Here is a 17,841-nt window from a genome sequence, read left to right on the forward strand (position 1 = left end):
CCCTGTATGCGAGACTGCAAAAGAGACACAGATGTACAGAACAGACTTTTGGACTCTGTGGGAGAAGGTGAGGGTGGGATGATTTGTGAGAATGGCATGGAAACGTATACTACCATGTGAGAAACAAATCACTAGTCTAGGTTCGATACAAGATATAGGATGCTTGGGGCTGGTGCACTGGGATAACCCAGACAGATGATATGGGGAGGGTGGTGAGAGGGGGGTTCAGGATTGGGAACTCATGGACATCTGTGGTGGATTCATCTCAATGTATGGCAAAACCAATACAGTATTGTAAAGTAAAAAAATAAGAAAGAAGAGAAGAAGTTAATCATCAGAGACAATTCTAGACCCTTATCAGCCCAGACATGGCACCAGAGGAGTCTAAATAACAAACATTGCTAATTAGTGCTTTTCTTGCTATATATATTATATATATACTGCATATATATATACCCTCCATATATATATACCATTCCACAATTTGCCACTGGTAGAAACTCAAAGTCCTTTCCCTTCCTCTTGAAACTTCTCTAAAAGTTTATTATTCTTTTGTTAAAATGCTAACACTGTGTGAGTTACTCAACTCTGAGTTACCATCTCTGAGTACACCCATGTGGATGTACAGTAAACATGTTAATAACCTTCTGTTTGTTTTTTTCTTGTTAAAAAAAAGAAAGAAAGAAAGGCAGAATGAGAAGTCTGCATAGTCGTGCCAGGAAGGCAGCGACCAGGGGTAAGTGAGGTCAGTGATTTGCTTGAACCAATATGTGCTTCATTTGCACGGAAGTCCGGAGGGCAAATGATCTCCGCAGACAGGGTCTTGCCCAAATATTTTCTGATCATGGCCGGCTAGCCTCAAGCATCGCGGCTCCTGGCTGGCTAAGGCAGATTTCTGGCTAAGTCCAAGCTCCGTCTGGTCACCACACAGCAGGCCACTGCATCTGGAGACTAGGCACTGAAGCCAGGAATATGGCTTCATTCGGAAAGCCAGCTGACCGAGAAGATGGCAGACCGAAATCTCAGGGCAGCTGTCCTGTTGGGTTCTGGATGCCAGGTTCTTTTATAGAGTCAGATGGAGAGAAGCAATCAGGAACTAATACCAAAGGGCAAAACAGAGTGAGAGGTAGTGAGGAAATAACGTAACGTGTGTCTTGTCTTGCAAGGCATCTCTGGGAAGGAGCAGCCTTGGAAAGGGGTGTGTTTATCTCTTCTTTTTTGTAGCCACTCACAGGTGGTCAGGTTCAGATGACCTCTCTACGAACTGAAGAAAGGCACTTGAGTTTACAATCACGCAGAGGGGCAGTGTCCTTTGAGGCAGGTCGTTATGCATCATTGAGCTTTCGTGGTGGCTCAGGTGGTAAAGAATCTTCCTGCAATACAAGAGAGGCAGGTTCCTTCCCTGGTCGGAAAAATCCCCTGGAGCAGGGAATGGTTACTCACTCCAGTATTCTTGCCTGGGAAATCCCATGGATGGAGAAGCCTGGCAGGCTACACAGTTCACGGGGTCACAAAGAGGCAGACATGACTGATTGACTAACAACTTTGATTATATATGATTATAATAACAGCAGCAGTGAAAAGCAAGTGATCGAAAGAGCTCCAGCCTGGGGTCAGAATTGTTACTTCTCTGCAGCAGTTAACAAGCTCAGGAGCGCATCGTGTGGACTCAGCTTCCCTGGAGCGTGTGGGGTCGAAGTTCCCCATCTAGGGATCGAACCTGTGGTCTCCAGCACTGGGAGGCAGGTTCTTAGCTACTGGATCACCAGGGAAGTCCCACAAGCACAGTTTTTGAGATCTACCTTGGTGACCTTCTCTGCACAGTGCTTCTCAAAGAGGAAGATGCTCGGTGACCCCAGACAAGGTGACACACGCCGCTGGTTCTGATGGAGCTTGTTTAGTGTTGAGCCTGAGCCTGCATTTCTTTTTTGTTTTTTAATCAATTTACTTATTTTAATTGGAGGTTAATTACTTTACAATATTGTAGTGGTTTTTGCCATACACTGACATGAATCGCCATGGGTGTACATGTGACCCCATCCTGAACCCCCTCCCACCTCCCTCCCCATCCCATCCCTCAGGGTCATCCCAGTGCACCGGCTTTGAGTGCCCGGGTTCATGCATCAAACTTGGACTGGTGATCTGTTTCACATATGATAATATACATCTTTCTATGCTATTCTCTCAAATCATCCCACCCTCGTCTTCTTCCACAGAGTCCAAATGTCTGTTCTTTATTTCTGTGTTTCTTTTGCTGTCTCACATATAAGGTCATTGTTACCATCTTTCTAAATCCCATATATATGCATTAATATACTGTGTTGGTGTTTTTCTTTCTGACTTACTTCACCCTGTATTATAGGCTCCAGTTTCCTCCACCTCATCAGAACTGATTCAAATGATGAACTTGCATTTCTAACAAGCAACCCAGGAGATGCCATCACTTCTGATTTCAAACCACACACTTTACAGAAGGAGGTCTTCTCAAAGTTTGTCCCCCTTTTCAAAGTTCCTTGCTGTACCATTTCCCCGTGTAGATTTCTCTGTCCTTAACCATCAACTTTGGTCTGACAAGACCTGGAAAGCTTTTTCCTAAGGCTGCTTTTGAAATGTGTTTTGAAAGGACCCCTTGGTTTGTTGCATGTATCAAAATTCTAGAAATGCATTTCATTTTTTTCTCAATATTTTTTTCATATGGAGCACTTTGAAGTCTTGTTGAATTTATTACAATATTGCTTCTGTTTTTTATGATTTTTTTTGGTGGGGGGCTATGGCACATGTTGGTTCTTAACTCCCTGAACAGGCGTTGAACCCACACCCCATACATTGCAAGGCAAAGTCTTAACCACTGGACCACCAGGGTTGTCCCCAAAAAGTACATCCATTTGATAAGGGATTCCATTTAAATAAATTGTGAAACAATTGATACACATAAAAACCATTAACTAATTTGTTAATTGCAATGTTGGAACATTTAGAAACAAATTTAACAGTCTAGCAGCTGTGGCACAGTGATAGTGGAAAATAGAAAAATTAGAGTCATACATTAGTTCTCAATGAATCAATATCATCTGTGAATATATTTGTACTTGAAATAAACAGAAATACAGTTCTCTTTATATTTTAATTCTTCTATATGTCTAAAACAAAGATTGCTCTCCTGTATATTAATATGTTTGTGTGTTAAGGGAAACGTATGTGTATGTATGTAGAAGTTTTAGAAAATGTATCGGAATATATTTTCTTTTCACTGCTGTGCGGTTTCTGCTGACAAGCAGTATGAGTCAGCTATAGATATACATGTATCTCCTCTTTTTTTGGATTTCCTGAATATTTCCGTCACCACAGAGCACTGAGCAGAGTTTCCTGTGCTCTAGAGTAGTTTCGCATTAAGTATCCATTTTGTGCATTAAATGAGTAGTGTATATGTGTCAATCCCAGTCTCCCAGTTCATCCCACCCTCCTTGCTTCCTTGGTGTCCACACATTTTTCTTTTTACATTTATGGTCATCATTTCTATTTTGGAAATAGATTTGTGTGCATTATGTTTGTCGATTTCACATATATGCGTTATTATACGGTGTTTTGCTCTTTCTAACTTCACCCTGTGTGATAGTGTGTGGGCCCATCTGCATTTCTGCAAAAGGCTGAGTAATAGTCCATTGTGTCTACACACACACACACACACACACACACACACACACACACACATTTATATACCACTTCTTTTTTCATTCCTCTGCTCATGGATGTTTAGGTTGCTCCCATGTCCTGGTATCTTAAGGAGTGCTGTTGTGAACACTTGGGTTCAGTTCAGTTCATTTCAGTCACTCAGTCATGTCCAACTCTTTGTGACCCCATGGACTGCAGCATGCCAGGCTTCCCTGTCCATCACCAACTCCTGAAGCTTGCTCCAGCTCCTGTCCATTGAGTTGGTAATGCCACCCAACCATCTCATCCTCTGTTGTTCCCTTCTCCTGCCTTCAATCTTTCTCAGCATCAGGGTCTTTTCCAATGAGTCAATTCTTCGCAGCAGGTGGCCACAGTATTGGAGTTTCAGCTTCAGCATTAGGCCTTCCAGTGAATATTCAGGACTGATTTTCTTTAGGATGGACTGGTTGGATCTCCTTGCAGTTCAAGGGACTCTCATCTCCAGCGCCACAGTTCAAAACCATCAGTTCTTCAGCACTCAGCTTTCTTTATAGTCCAACTAGGACATCCATATATTAGGATGTTGTACATTTTAGAATTATGGTTTTCTCTGGGTATATAGAATTTAAACAAAACTGTCAGAAGAACCTAATTCTGTCTAGGAGGTTAAATGGCAAATTAAGATGGAAAATAATTTAATATGAACTTATGTGATCATGTACCTATCTGTGATTTTCTGTAAGTTTAGTGATATATCTTCTTTACTTGTTTGATAGTTTTCAATTCAATATCCTTGACCTCCAACTTTATGGAATATTCTTTTCAATTTCTTTAGTACAGAAAAGACAGAAGTCTTCTGTTTCACCACATCAATTTTAGTTCCACATCTTTCAAGTACTGTGTCTACATTTCACCTGGATTATTAATTCCAATAACATAAATCTGTTTCTAGTTACCCTGTGATATTTATCTGTTGGATTTGTGGTGATAATTTGTTTTTTTCCTATTAATATTGAAAATACAAATACACATCTATGTATATATGCATGCTTGTTTATGCTAGGTCTTGACTTTCAATAGCCCTTAAGAGATTCACCCCATAACTGTATTGTGTTGCCTCTTGTCTATCCACCCATCCAATCCAGCATTTGCAGAAGTACTATAAAGACCACAATCAGAGCTCCAACTGCATACACTCTGCTTTACAAGTAGCAGAAGTTGCCCTTGACCACCATTACTATGAACTAAACCATGGAAACATCCATTCCTGGTGCCTTTGACATTGACCAGTTGTAGCCCATTTGGAGGTCATGACTCTGTAGGAAGTAAAACATTTATTCTGTTACATATCATTAGGTCTAGTATTATTTTCCCAAGACTTGGAGCAGATTTTTAAATTTTTTGTCCAACGTTTTAAATAAGTTCTATATCTGTATGTTTTTGAGAGAAAAATAGTTGTTTGTTATTTCTGACTGCTCTGAATCTTAGCTGCTGCCCTGGCTTTCTCTAGCTGTGGCGAGCAGGGGCTACTCTCTAATTGTGGGATGCAGGCTTCTCACTGTGGCGGCTTCTCTACTTGGGGAGCACGGGCCCTGGGCACGCGCGTTTCTGTAGTTGTCAGGCATGGGCTTAGTTTCTCCGTGGTGTGTGGGATCTTCCGGGATCACGATGGAACATGAGGCCCCTGCAAAGCAGGTGGATTCCTTGCCACTGGACCACCAGGGAAGCCCCATAAGTTCTATATCTCGAGTGCTCACTAGATCTGTTGCATTCAAAATACCTCTGTCAGTGTGCTCTGCCCATTGCCATGGGAATGTTCAGCCCCTGGAAATGCTACCGTCTGTGGCTCTTTGACTGGAGAAGGAAATGGCAACCCACTCCAGTATTCTGGTGGGCTGCCGTCTATGCAGTTGCACAGAGTCGGACACGACTGAAGCGACTTAGCAGCAGCAGCAGCAGCAACTCTTTGAACCATGACTGGCTGGAAGAGCATCTTTAGATCCTGGAATGTGGACCAGTTACAGCTGCCTCATTTTGCTCCCAAGTGTCACCTGCTGCCCCATCTTTGATTCCTTCTGTTGCAGTCGTTTAGAAGTATGAGTCCTTCAGCTCAGTTGCAGAAATGTTGGTGCTCTCAGAAGAGGCATTTTCCCTCAGTTATGATCAATGTCCTCTGACACTTTCTGTGTGTACATCTTAGTAAATCCAAACACGAGTTTCTTTGCCTAACATGAGTAAGATGCTTTCTGGGGACATCTCTCTTCACCCGACTGCCCCTCTCACTAGAGCAAGAGCATCCATAATCCTGTCCCCTGTCCAATGATGGATTACTTCCTTTTCTCCTTCTCCCATGGACACCTCTAGGACATCTCTAATTAATCCTCCAGATGAATATTGTCTCTGATGAATATCTCTCCTGAAAGTGAAAGTGTTAGTTGTTCAGTCATGCCTGACTCTTTGCAACCCCGTGGACTATATCCCATCACAGTCCTGTGTCCATGGAGTTCTCCAGGCAAGAATACTGGAGTGGGTTGCCATTCCCTTCTCCAGGGGAACTTCCCAACCCAGGGATCGAACCCACATCACCTGCACTGCAGGCAGATTCTGTACCGACTGAGCTACCAGGGAAACCCATCTACCCTCTTAAAGGCATATATTTTTGGACAGTTAAATTTAATGCCTATATTTGTGTGTTTTAGATCAAGTGACTTTTGCACAGACACACATGTGCAGGGATGATATTAAATCAGTTTATTTAAACCCTCAGAAATCAAATACCACCAAACAGGATTGGATTAGTGACCAGCAGAGATGAGATGAGAGAGGGAGTGTGAGTGTGAAGAGTGAAGGATCGTGTTACTCAGGAACCAGGAAAGTCATCTTTGTGTTGTTGATCTTGATTCCATGGAGACGAGGATGGGTCTGGTCTCAGGGACTCTTTCTGTAGTTGAGTAAAACAGAACCAAAGGTTTAATAGAGTCGACCGCATGATGGCTGATGGGGTGAGCCTCAGACAGCAGGCTGTCCAGGGTACAGGAGCTGGTAGCTGATCCAATGTCAGAATCCCAGTGGACCTCAGTACTCCACATCTCTGTGATGTTGGAGTCCCTGTGGAATTCTTCCCAGGATGTACATAAGGTGGGACCTTTTAAGTACTGGATGCAATCTAAGAGTAATGATTACAGAATGCACGTTCATGAGCTTGGTTCATATTAAGATGGTTTACAGACTCTATGATTGGAGTAAGCACCTCTGATTCTTTTGTATGTGGGGGCTTCAAGAGACAATTTTTTATTTTATGTTGGATTATAGTTGATTAACAATGCTGTTTTACTTTCTGCTCTACAGAACAGTTACTCACACACACATGTATATATGCGTGAGTTTATACACACATGTATATATTCTTTTGCAAATTGTTTTCCATTATGGTTTATCCCAGGACATTGAATACAGTTCCCTGTGCTCTACAGTAGGTCCTTTTTGTATATCCATCCGGTATGCAATGGTTTTTCTCTCTCTGTTAATCCCAAACTCCCAATCCTTCTCTTCCCCTCCCCTTAGGAACCACAAGCACATTGTCTATGTCTGAGAGTCTGTGTTTTGCAGATAAACTCATTTGTGTTGTATTTTAAAATCTGCACATAAATGATATCATATGCTATTTATCTTTCTCTCTCTGACTTACATTACTTAGCATCGGCTTCCTGGTTGCTCAGACAGCAAAGAATCTGTCTGCAATGTGGGTGACCTGGGTTCAATCTCTGGGTCAGGAAGATCCCTTGGAGAAGGAAATGGCAACCCACTCCTGTATTTTTGCCTGGAGAGTCTTATAGACAGAGGAGCCTGGTGGGTTACAAAGAGTCAGATACAACTGAGCAACTGGCATTCAATATTCAGGGACTTAGTAAGATCGTCTCTAGGTCCATCCACATTGCAGCAAATAGTATCATATAGTTTTTTTTTTTTTAAATGTTTGAGGAGTGTTCCATTGTATCTATGCATTACATCCTTTTTTTTTTTTTACCATATTCACATGGAAGATAGTCTTTTTATTTCCTTTATTTCTTCCATTTTGCCTCCACTGAAAAATAGAAGCTACAGTTTAACTTAGATAAGTGTCATTCTCTGAAGCTATCTTAGTTTAGAAAGTTTAAAGATGACACTAAGACAAAATTGCCTACTGAGGGGGAATATAAAATAAAGGCAAGTCTCAGACTGTGGTTGGAAGGCCTTTACTGGTCCTGTAAGAATTATGTGAGGTTAAACTGGATTTGAGGGACACGTGAGTTCTCTTTACTCCCCATTCTCCTGGAGGAGGGATGTGTGTGGGCAAATGTGAGGTCAGGACTGGTGGGAACACAAGTTTCCACCAACTTGTGGGGACTCCTGCTTCTCTCTGATGACTCTGGTCTGAAGTTTCCTTCAGGTTAAAACTTTCTCACCAAAGCTGCTTAGTGTTAATCAGCCAACCAATTGGAAATTTAATATGACTCAGTGCAGTTCAGTTCAGTCACTCAGTTGTGTCCAGGTTTTAGCAACTGCATGGACTTTAGCACGCCAGGCTTCCCTTCCATCACCAACCCCTGGAGCTTGCTCTAACTCATGTCCATTGAGTCGGTGATGCCATCCAACCATCTCATCCTCTGTCGACCCCTTCTCCCACGTTCAATCTTTCCCAGCATCAGGATCTTTTCCAAAGAGTCAGTTCTTCATATCAGGTGGCCAAAGTATTGGAGTTTCAGCTTTAGCATCACTCCTTCCAATGAACGTTCAGGATTGATTTCCTTTAGGATGGACTGGTTGGGTCTCCTTGCAGTCCAAGGGACTCTCAAGAGTCTTCTCCAACACCACAGTTCAAAAACATCAATTATTTGGTGCTTAGCTTGCTTTATAGTCCAACTTTCACATCCATACATGACTACTGGAAAAACCATAGCTTTGACTAGACAGACATTTGTGGGTAAAGTGATCTCTCTGCTTTTTAATATGCTATCTAGGTTGATCATAGCTTCACTTCCAAATTTAAACAAGTATGTTTAAATTTCATGGCTGCAGTCAACATCTGCAGTGATTTTGGAGCCCCCCAAAATAAACTCTCTAACTGTTCCACTGTTTCGCCATCTATTTGCCATGAAGTGGTGGGACTGGATGCCATGGTTTTAGTTTCTTGAGTGTTGAGCTTTAAACCAACTTCTTCACTCTCCCCTTTTACTTTCATCAGGAGGCTCTTTAGTTCTTCATTTTCTGCCATAAGGGTGGTGTCATCTGCATATCTGAGGTTATTGATAATTCTCCGGGGAATCTTGACTCCAGCTTGTGTTTCTTCCAGTCCAGCATTTCTCATGATGTACTCTGCATATAAGGTAAATAAGCAGGGTGACAATATACAGCCTTGACATACTCCTTTTCCTATTTGGAACCAGTCTTTTGTTCCATGTCCAGTTCTACCTGTTGCTTCCTGATCTGCATACAAGTTTCTCAAGAGGCAGGTCAGGTGATCTAGTATGCCCATCTCTTTAAGAATTTTTCACAGTTTGTTGTGATCTCCACAGTCAAAAGCTTTGGCATAGTCAATAAAGGAGAAATAGATGGGTATTTTGGGGAACACTTTTGCTTTTTCATGATGTAGTGGATGTTGGCAATTTGATCTCTGGTTCCTCTGCCTTGTCTAAATCTGCCTTGAACATCTGGAAGTTCACAGTTCAGATATTGCTGAGGCCTGGCTTGGAGAATTTGAGCATTACTTTACTAGCATGTGAGATGAGTGCAATTGTGTGGTACTTTGAGCATTCTTTGGCATTGCCTTCCTTTGGGATTGGAAAGAAAACTGACCTTTTCCAGTCCTGTGGCCATTGCTGAGTTTTTCAAATTTGCTGGCATATTGGGTGCAGCACTTTCACAGCATCATCTTTCAGGATTTGAAACAGCTCAACTGGAATTCCATCACCTCCACTAGCTTTGTTCGTAGTGATGCTTTCTAAGGCCCACTTGACTTCACATTCCAAGATGTCTGTCTCTAGATGAGTGATCACACCATCGTGATTATCTGGGTCGTGAAGATCTTTTTTGTACAGTCCTTCTGTGTCTTCTTGCCACTCTTCTTAATATCTCCTGCTTCTCTTAGGTCCATACCATTTCTGTCCTTTATTGAGCCCATCTTTGCATGAAATGTTCCCTTGGTATCTCTAATTTTCTTGAGGAGATCTCTAGTCTTTCCCATTCTGTTGTTTTCCTCTGTTTCTTTGCATTGATCACTGAGGAAGGCTTTCTTATCTCTTCTTGCTATTCTTTGGAACTCTGTATTCAGATGCTTATATCTTTCCTTTTCTCCTTTGCTTTTGGTTTCTCTTCTTCTCACAGCTATTTGTAAGGCCTCCCCAGACAGCCATTTTCCTTTTTTGCATTTCTTTTCCATGGGGATGGTCTTGATCCCTGTCTCCTGTACAATGTCACGAACCTCATTCCATAGTTCATCAGCACTCTATCTATCAGATCTAGGCCCTTAAATTTATTTCTCACTTCCACTGTATAATCATAAGGGATTTGATTAAGGTCATACCTGAATGGTCTAGCGGTTTCCCCTACTTTCTTTATTTTATATCTGAATTTGGCAATGAAAAGTTCATGATCTGAGCCACAGTCAGCTCCCGGTCTTATTTTTGCTGACTGTATAGAGCCTCTCCATCTTTGGCTGCAAAGAATGTACTCAATCTGATGTCGGTATTGACCATCTGGTGATGTCCATGTGTAGAGTCTTCTCTTGTGTTGTTGGAAGAGGGTGTTTGCTATGACCAGTCCATTCTCTTGGCAGAACTCTATTAGCCTTTGCCCTGCTTCATTTTGTACTCTAAGGCCATATTTGCCTGTTACTCCAGGTGTTTCTTGAATTCTTTTTTTCTGAATCCCAGTACCCTTTAATTAAAATAACATCTCTTTTGGGTGTTAGCTCTAGAAGGTCTTGTAGGTCTTCACAGAACCATTCAACTTCAGCTTCTTGAGCATTAGTGGTCAGGGCATAGGCTTGGATTACCATGATATTGAATGGTTTGCCTTGGAAATGAACAGAGATCATTCTGTCATTTTTGAGACTGCATCCAAGTACTGCATTTCAGAACCTTTTGTTGACTATGATGGCTACTCCATTTCTTCTAAGGGATTCTTGTTCAAAGTAGTAGATACAATGGTCATCTGAGTTAAATTCACCCATTCCAGTCCATTTTAGTTCGTTGATTCCTAAAATGTCAATGTTCAGTCTTGCCATCTCCTGTTCTACCACTTTCAATTTGCCTTGATTCATGGACCTAACATGGATGGATTCCATGGATTCCTGATTCCTATGCAATATCACTCTTTACAGCACTGGAGCTTGCTTCCATCACCAGTCACATCCACAACTGGGTGTTGTTTTTGCTTTGGCTCCATCCCTTCATTCTTTCTGGAGTTATTTCCCCACTGATCTCCAGTAGCATATTGGGCACCTACTGACATGGGGAGTTCCTCTTTCCGTGTCCTATCATTTTGTCTTTTCATACTGTTCATGGGGTTCTCAAGGCAAGAATACAGAAGTGGTTTTTCATTCCCTTTCTCGAGTAGACTACATTTTGTCCAAACTCTCCACCATGACCCATCCATCCTGGGTGGCCTTACACCACATGGCTCATAGTTTCACTGAGTTAGACAAGGCTGTGGTCCATGAGATTAGATTCGTTAGTTCTCTGTAATTGTGGTTTACAGCCTGCCTTCTGCTGGAGAGGACAAGAGGCTTATGGAAGCTTCCTGATGGGATAGACTGACTGAAGATGAACCTGGGTCTTGTTGTGATGGGCGGGCCATACTCAGTAATTTGTTAATCCAATTTTCTGTTGATGGGTGGAACTGTGTTCCCTCCCTGCTATTTGCCTGGGGCCAAACTGTGGTGGAGGTAATGAAGTTAATGCCGACCTCCCACATGTAAGAATTAAAGATTAAAAAAAAAAATAAAAAATAAAAAATAAATAAAAAACAAAACAAAACAAAACAAAAAAAACACAAAAAACATCCCATGCATGTACTGCTATGCCCAGAACCCCCAACCCTGTAGCAGGCCTCCACCAACCCACACCTTGGCCAGAGACGCCCAGACACCCCCAGGCAAATCCGGGACAGTCTACTGTGGGGGCACTGCTCCCTTCTCCTGTGTCCTGGTGCATAAGGTTCTGTTGGGCCCTCAAAGAGACTATTTCCCAGTCCTGTGTATATTCTGGCAGCTCTATTGTGGGGTTAATGGTGACCTCCTCCAAGAGGGCTTACGCCATACCCAAGTCTGCTTTCACCCAGAGCCCCTGTCCCTGCGGCAGACCACCGCCAACCCGCACCTCCACAGGAGACATTCAGACTCACTTCTGTCTTGGTCCCTGTGGGGTCCCTGGGACCTCGTGCCCACAAGGTTTGTTTGAGCCCTCTGAGAGTCTCTGGTGGGAATGGGGTTTGATTCTACATGCGAATTCGCCCCTCCTTCTGTCTCGCTGGGGCTTCTTTGCTCTTGGACATGGGGTATCTCCTCAGATACACAGGCTACCAAATACAGAGTGTCAGGGTTAAATCTCTTAAGAAATGTTGAAAAGCACTGCCTTGCATAAACAAGTCAAAATATTCTGAAACATCGTAAACCTACATATGCATTAATGTATGTGTATATACATATGTGTGTGTGACTTGTGATAACTATTACTAAAAAAAGGACTATCACCACAAATCCAGAAGACAAAGAACACGACTAAACTGTAAACAGATGTTGTTATTCAAATTAACACTCAAGATGAAATTTACACATTACCTCAGAGATGTGTTACTACAATTAAAACACAATAAGACAGAAACTTTCTAATGCCCTTTATCTATTAAAGGACTTGAGTACAATGTTCCAGAAATCTGCAGGGCAAGATTTAATTGAAAATTTTCCAAGAGGTAGCGAAGAAATATCACTAGACTCAGACAAAGCCATCCATGTGATCATATGAGTTACAATTAAAGTACTTCCCATTCAAATTTGATCTTTAATCCCCTAGACAGAATTAGGTTACTTCTCAAGGTTTTCATTAAAACCTATATATGTAGGAGGGTTTCCCTGTTGGCTCAGAGGTTAAAGCGTCTGCCTGCATGTGGGAGACCTGGGTTCAATCCCTGGGTAGGGAAGATCCCCTGGAGAAGGAAATGGCAACCCACTCCAGTATTCTTGCCTGGAGAATCCCATGGATGGAGGAGCCTGGTGTGCTACAGTCCAAGGGGTCGCAAAGAGTCGGACACGACTGAGTGACTTCAACCATCAACCATGTAGTTCAGTTCAGTTCAGTTCAGTTGCTGAGTCGTGTCCGACTCTTTGCGACCCCATGAATCGCAGCACGCCAGGCCTCCCTGTTCATCACCAACTCCCGCAGTTCACTCAGACTCACGTCCATCGAGTCAGTGATGCCATCCAGCCATTTCATCCTCAATCGTCCCCTTCTCCTCCTGCCCCCAATCCCTCCCAGCATCAGAGTCTTTCCCTGTGAGTCAACCCTTTGCATGAGGTGGCCAAAGTACTGGAGTTTCAGCTTTAGCATCATTCCTTCCAAAGAAATCCCAGGGCTGATCTCCTTCAGAATGGACTGGTTGGATCTCCTTGCAGTCCAAGGGACTCTCAAGAGTCTTCTCCAACACCACAGTTCAAAAGCATCAATTCTTCAGCGCTAAGCCAAGTGCATGCACACCAATGTACAACAGCAGTATGTACAAAAGCCAGGACATGGAAGTGACCTAAATGTTCACCAACAGAGAAATGAATAAAGAAAAATGTCTAACAATTCTATATCTATTAATGGTTTTTCATTAATGCACAAACATACTAACCTACTGGCAAGATGTCTTTGTTTCATGCATACATGAGAATTAAAATATAAAAATAGTCATCTTTCTGTTTATTTCAAGTACTAATATTTTTACAGATTCTGTGGACTCATAGAGATCTAATGTATGAATCCAATTTCTGATATTTCCCCCATGACTATTTCATAGCTACTAGACTGTAAAATTTATTTCTAAATGATTTACCACCACAAGCGACAAATCAGTTAATGGTTTTTGTACGTATTGATGGTTTCATATTTTTTTAAAATAAAATACCTTATCAAAGTGAATGCAACTTCCCTGTGGGTCCAGTGGTTAGAACTTCACCTTCCAATAAATAGGGTGCAGGTCTCAACACTGATTGGGAGCTCAGACCCTACATGTATCATGTTAAAAAAAAAAACAACACAAAATAGAAACAATATTGTAACAAATTGAATAAAGATTTTTAAAGGGGTCCACATTAAAAAAAAATCTTGAAAAAAAAAAAAGAGTGAATGGACTTGTAGAATTTTGATAGATAAGCCTACCAAGGGGACTTTTTAAAACACATCTGTACTTTCTTATCTCAAGTCATATTTTGTTCTTCTCACAGATTCACACTTAACTCACTCATCCAACAATCCTGAGCATCGTTGAAAACCATCTCTATGGAAATATTCCCGTCTTCATCCTACAACACATAAGAGGGAGAGGGGAGTGAAAAGCTGACTTGAAACTCAACATTCAGAAAATCAAGATCATGGCATCTGGTTACATCACTTCATGGCATATAGATGGGGGAAACAACGTTAATAGTAAAAACTTTATTTTCTTGGGCTACAAAATCACTGAGAACAGTGACTGCACCCATGATATTAAAAGACACTTGCTCCTTGGAAGAAAAGCTATGACAAACTTAGACAGTGTATTAAAAAGCAGAGAGATTACTTTGCCAGCAAAGTCTGTATAGTCAAAGCTATCGTTTTTCCAGTATTCATACATGGATGTGAGAGTTGGACCACAAAGAAGGCTGAGTGCTGAAGAACTGATGCTTTTGAACTGGTGTTGGGGAAGACTCTTGAGAGTCCCTTGGACTGCAAGGAGATCCAACCAGTCCATCCTAAAGAGAATCAACCATGAATATTCATTGGAAAGTCTGATGCTGAAGCTGAAGCTCCAATAATTTGGCTACCTGATGGGAAGGGCTGACTCACTGGAAATGACTAAGATGCTGGAAAAGATTGAAGGCAGGAGGAGAAAGGGACAACACAGGATGATATGGTTGGATGGCATCACCGATTCAATGGAGATGAATTTAGGCAAGCTCCAGGAGACGGTGAAGGACAGGGTTCTGAAGTACATGGGGTCACAAAGAATCGTACATGACTAAGCAACTGAACAACAACAAAATTGGCAATCATCTGTTGGCTGCTATTAGTATGTATCTGTTTGCTTTCACAGGAAGACAGCTCACTGGATGATTTCCTGGGTCTATCTGTTTTCTGCTGAATCCTGAGGCTTAGTCTCTTACTGGCACTGAATCTGTATTTACTGAATTCATGCCAAAGCATGGGCAGGAGGACTATACAGAATATGCATTCTTTATGAGCACATGTAGGTAACTGTTTACAGCACATTGTACTGAACTTATTCTCTAGCCTGTTCCCGTCTGATACAAGCGAAATCGAGACATTCTGTGGACAACGAAATTGCAGTTTCTATACAAAGATCTTAATAACAACACACTTTTATCAAGAGCAATGTCAACAGACTGACCGACTGAAATGCCCAGGACAGAAGTAATATGTGCCATTCAGCCAGACTAACATGTGTGATGAAAAGAAAACAGATACTGATTAATAAATACCAGTACGGGAACATAAATACAAAGATGCATAGTGCTGAGACACATTGGACCTTTCTCTATGGGACCAGTCCTCTCTGATATCTGTAGGAAATTTGGTCTTGTCCATGTCAACTTGCAATCCTAAAAGTTTCCCCAAGTATTAGGAAGGTCATTGATAGATGACTTTTGCTTCTTCGCACGTCTCTCTGTTTTTCTCTCCAGCTGGAGAGCTTTGAGAGATTTTCAATATCAAATGCAAGCTCAAAGAAAGCGGTGAAGATTTATAGCACGAAAACTTGAGATTAAGTACAGATGTTATATCCTCTACTCACATTGAGTGTTATCTGTCATTTGCCTGGGCTGTGCGCACATCAAAGTGTTTCCCTGACATTTAGTGGGAAAATGGTCAGTCTTTCCTGAGTCAGACTAAGAGGGCACCTTTGGGAGCTATGCTGAAATTGTACAACTTGGGTAACTATTTACAGGAATGCCTACTCTGGGTCACTCTGCTTCTAGGTGGGGACTCCCATGAGAACAATATGTGTGTGTGTTTTCCTTCTGTCTTTGCACATTCCTGTTCGTCTCAATGAATCCTGACAATTTCCCCTGACATCACAGTTCTCAGCACAAATAGTGGCAGAGTCAGGGCGCTGGGTGAATTCTAGGCACACCTTGGCCAGTGCCCCCTGGCCTTCTAGAGCCTTCTTCCTGTCCACTGGATAGTGCTGAATACAACCCTTTCTACCATATGCCCATGCATCTAATAACCCTTGGACAATGGCTCTGGATTCCAGTCCTGACACATCCTTCTGTCTTTGTTTTGACTAAGAAATGCCCCTTTTATATATATACACACGGTGGCCTACAGTTGCCCATCACGAGCCAAAATCCCCAAAGAAACACCCTGACTTATTCATTCACAAGCTCTAGCAATGGGGACTCAACCAACACCCAAGTGCAAAGGCCATGATGATGTTAAAGTTACTCATTAGTAGACGAAGACTGGTTAAAAAAGAACAGAGGATGATAAAGTGGGGAAGGAGAAAGAGTAAGGGAGTGTGGGGCTGTGACAATGGATGGAGAACCATGTTCTGTAGAAGTCTACAGGTTGCTATGAGGACTGAGGCTTCATTCTGGGTCAGAGCAGCAGGGTAACTCAGGTGATTCAGGATTTCTCAGCCTCTCTGTGATGGACGTGAGATGGGACAATTCTCTGTCAGGGCTGTCCTGCATTTCGTAGGCTGTTTAGCATCCTGTTCCATTTCTAACAACCAGATGGAAGGTGTCATCACCCACCTCTCCCACTGCCGCAACCATACATGACAAGTGTCTCTCCTGGGTGTGGGGGCTCATGCTCCATCTGAACCAGCAGCAACAATAACCTTCTCTGGGGTCACTGAGCATTTACTCAATTGAGAGGCACCATGTAGGGAAACTGGAAAATTCTGAAACAGATGGGCATACCAGACCATCTGACCTGCCTCTTGAGAAACCTATATGCAGGTCAGGAAGCAACAGTTAGAAATGGACATGGAACAACAGACTGGTTCCAAATAGGAAAAGGAGTACGTCAAGGCTGTGTATTGTCACCCTGCTTATTTAACTTCTATGTGGAGTACATCATGAGAAATGTTGGACTGGAGGAAGCACAAGCTGGAATCAAGATTGCTGGGAGAAATATCAATAACCTCAGATATGCAGATGACACCACCGTTATAGCAGAAAGTGAAGAAGAGCTAAAAAGCCTCTTGATGAAAGTGAAAGAGGAGAGCAAAAAAGTTGGCTTAAAGCTCAACATTCAGAAAACGAAGATTATGGCATCGGGTCCCATCACTTCATGGCAAATAGATGGGGAAACAGTGGAAACAGTAGCTGACTTTATTTTGGGGGGCTCCAAAATCACTGCAGATGGTGACTGCAGCCATGAAATTAAAAGACTCTTACACCTTGGAAAGAAAGTTATGATCAAGCTAGACAGCATATTGAAAAGCAGAGACATTACTTTGCCAACAAAGGCCCATCTAGTCAAGGCTATGGTTTTTCCAATAGTCATGTATGGATATGAAAGTTAAACTATAAAGTAAGCTGATCGCCAAAGAATTGATGCTTTTGAGCTGTGGTGTTGGAGAAGACTCCTGAGAGTCCCTTGAACTGCAAGGAGATCCAACCAGTCCATCCTAAAGGAAATCAGTACTGAATGTTCATTGGAAGGACTGATGTTGAAGCTGAAACTCCAATACTCTGGCCATCTGATGCAAAGAGCTGACTCGTTTGAAAAGACCCTGATGCTGGGAAAGATTGAAGGCAGGAGGAGAAGGGGATGACAGAGGATGAGATGGTTGGATGGCATCACCGACTCAATGGACATGAGTTTGAGTAAACTCTGGGAGTTGGTGATGGACAGGGAGGCCTGGCCTACTGCAGTCCATAGGGTTGCAAAGAGTCAGACATGACTGAGCAACTGAACTAAACTGAGGTAGAGAGTTTCTCCAGGA

This window comes from Ovis aries, chromosome Y, assembly GCF_016772045.2.
Source record: "Ovis aries strain OAR_USU_Benz2616 breed Rambouillet chromosome Y, ARS-UI_Ramb_v3.0, whole genome shotgun sequence".
NCBI lineage: Eukaryota > Metazoa > Chordata > Mammalia > Artiodactyla > Bovidae > Ovis > Ovis aries.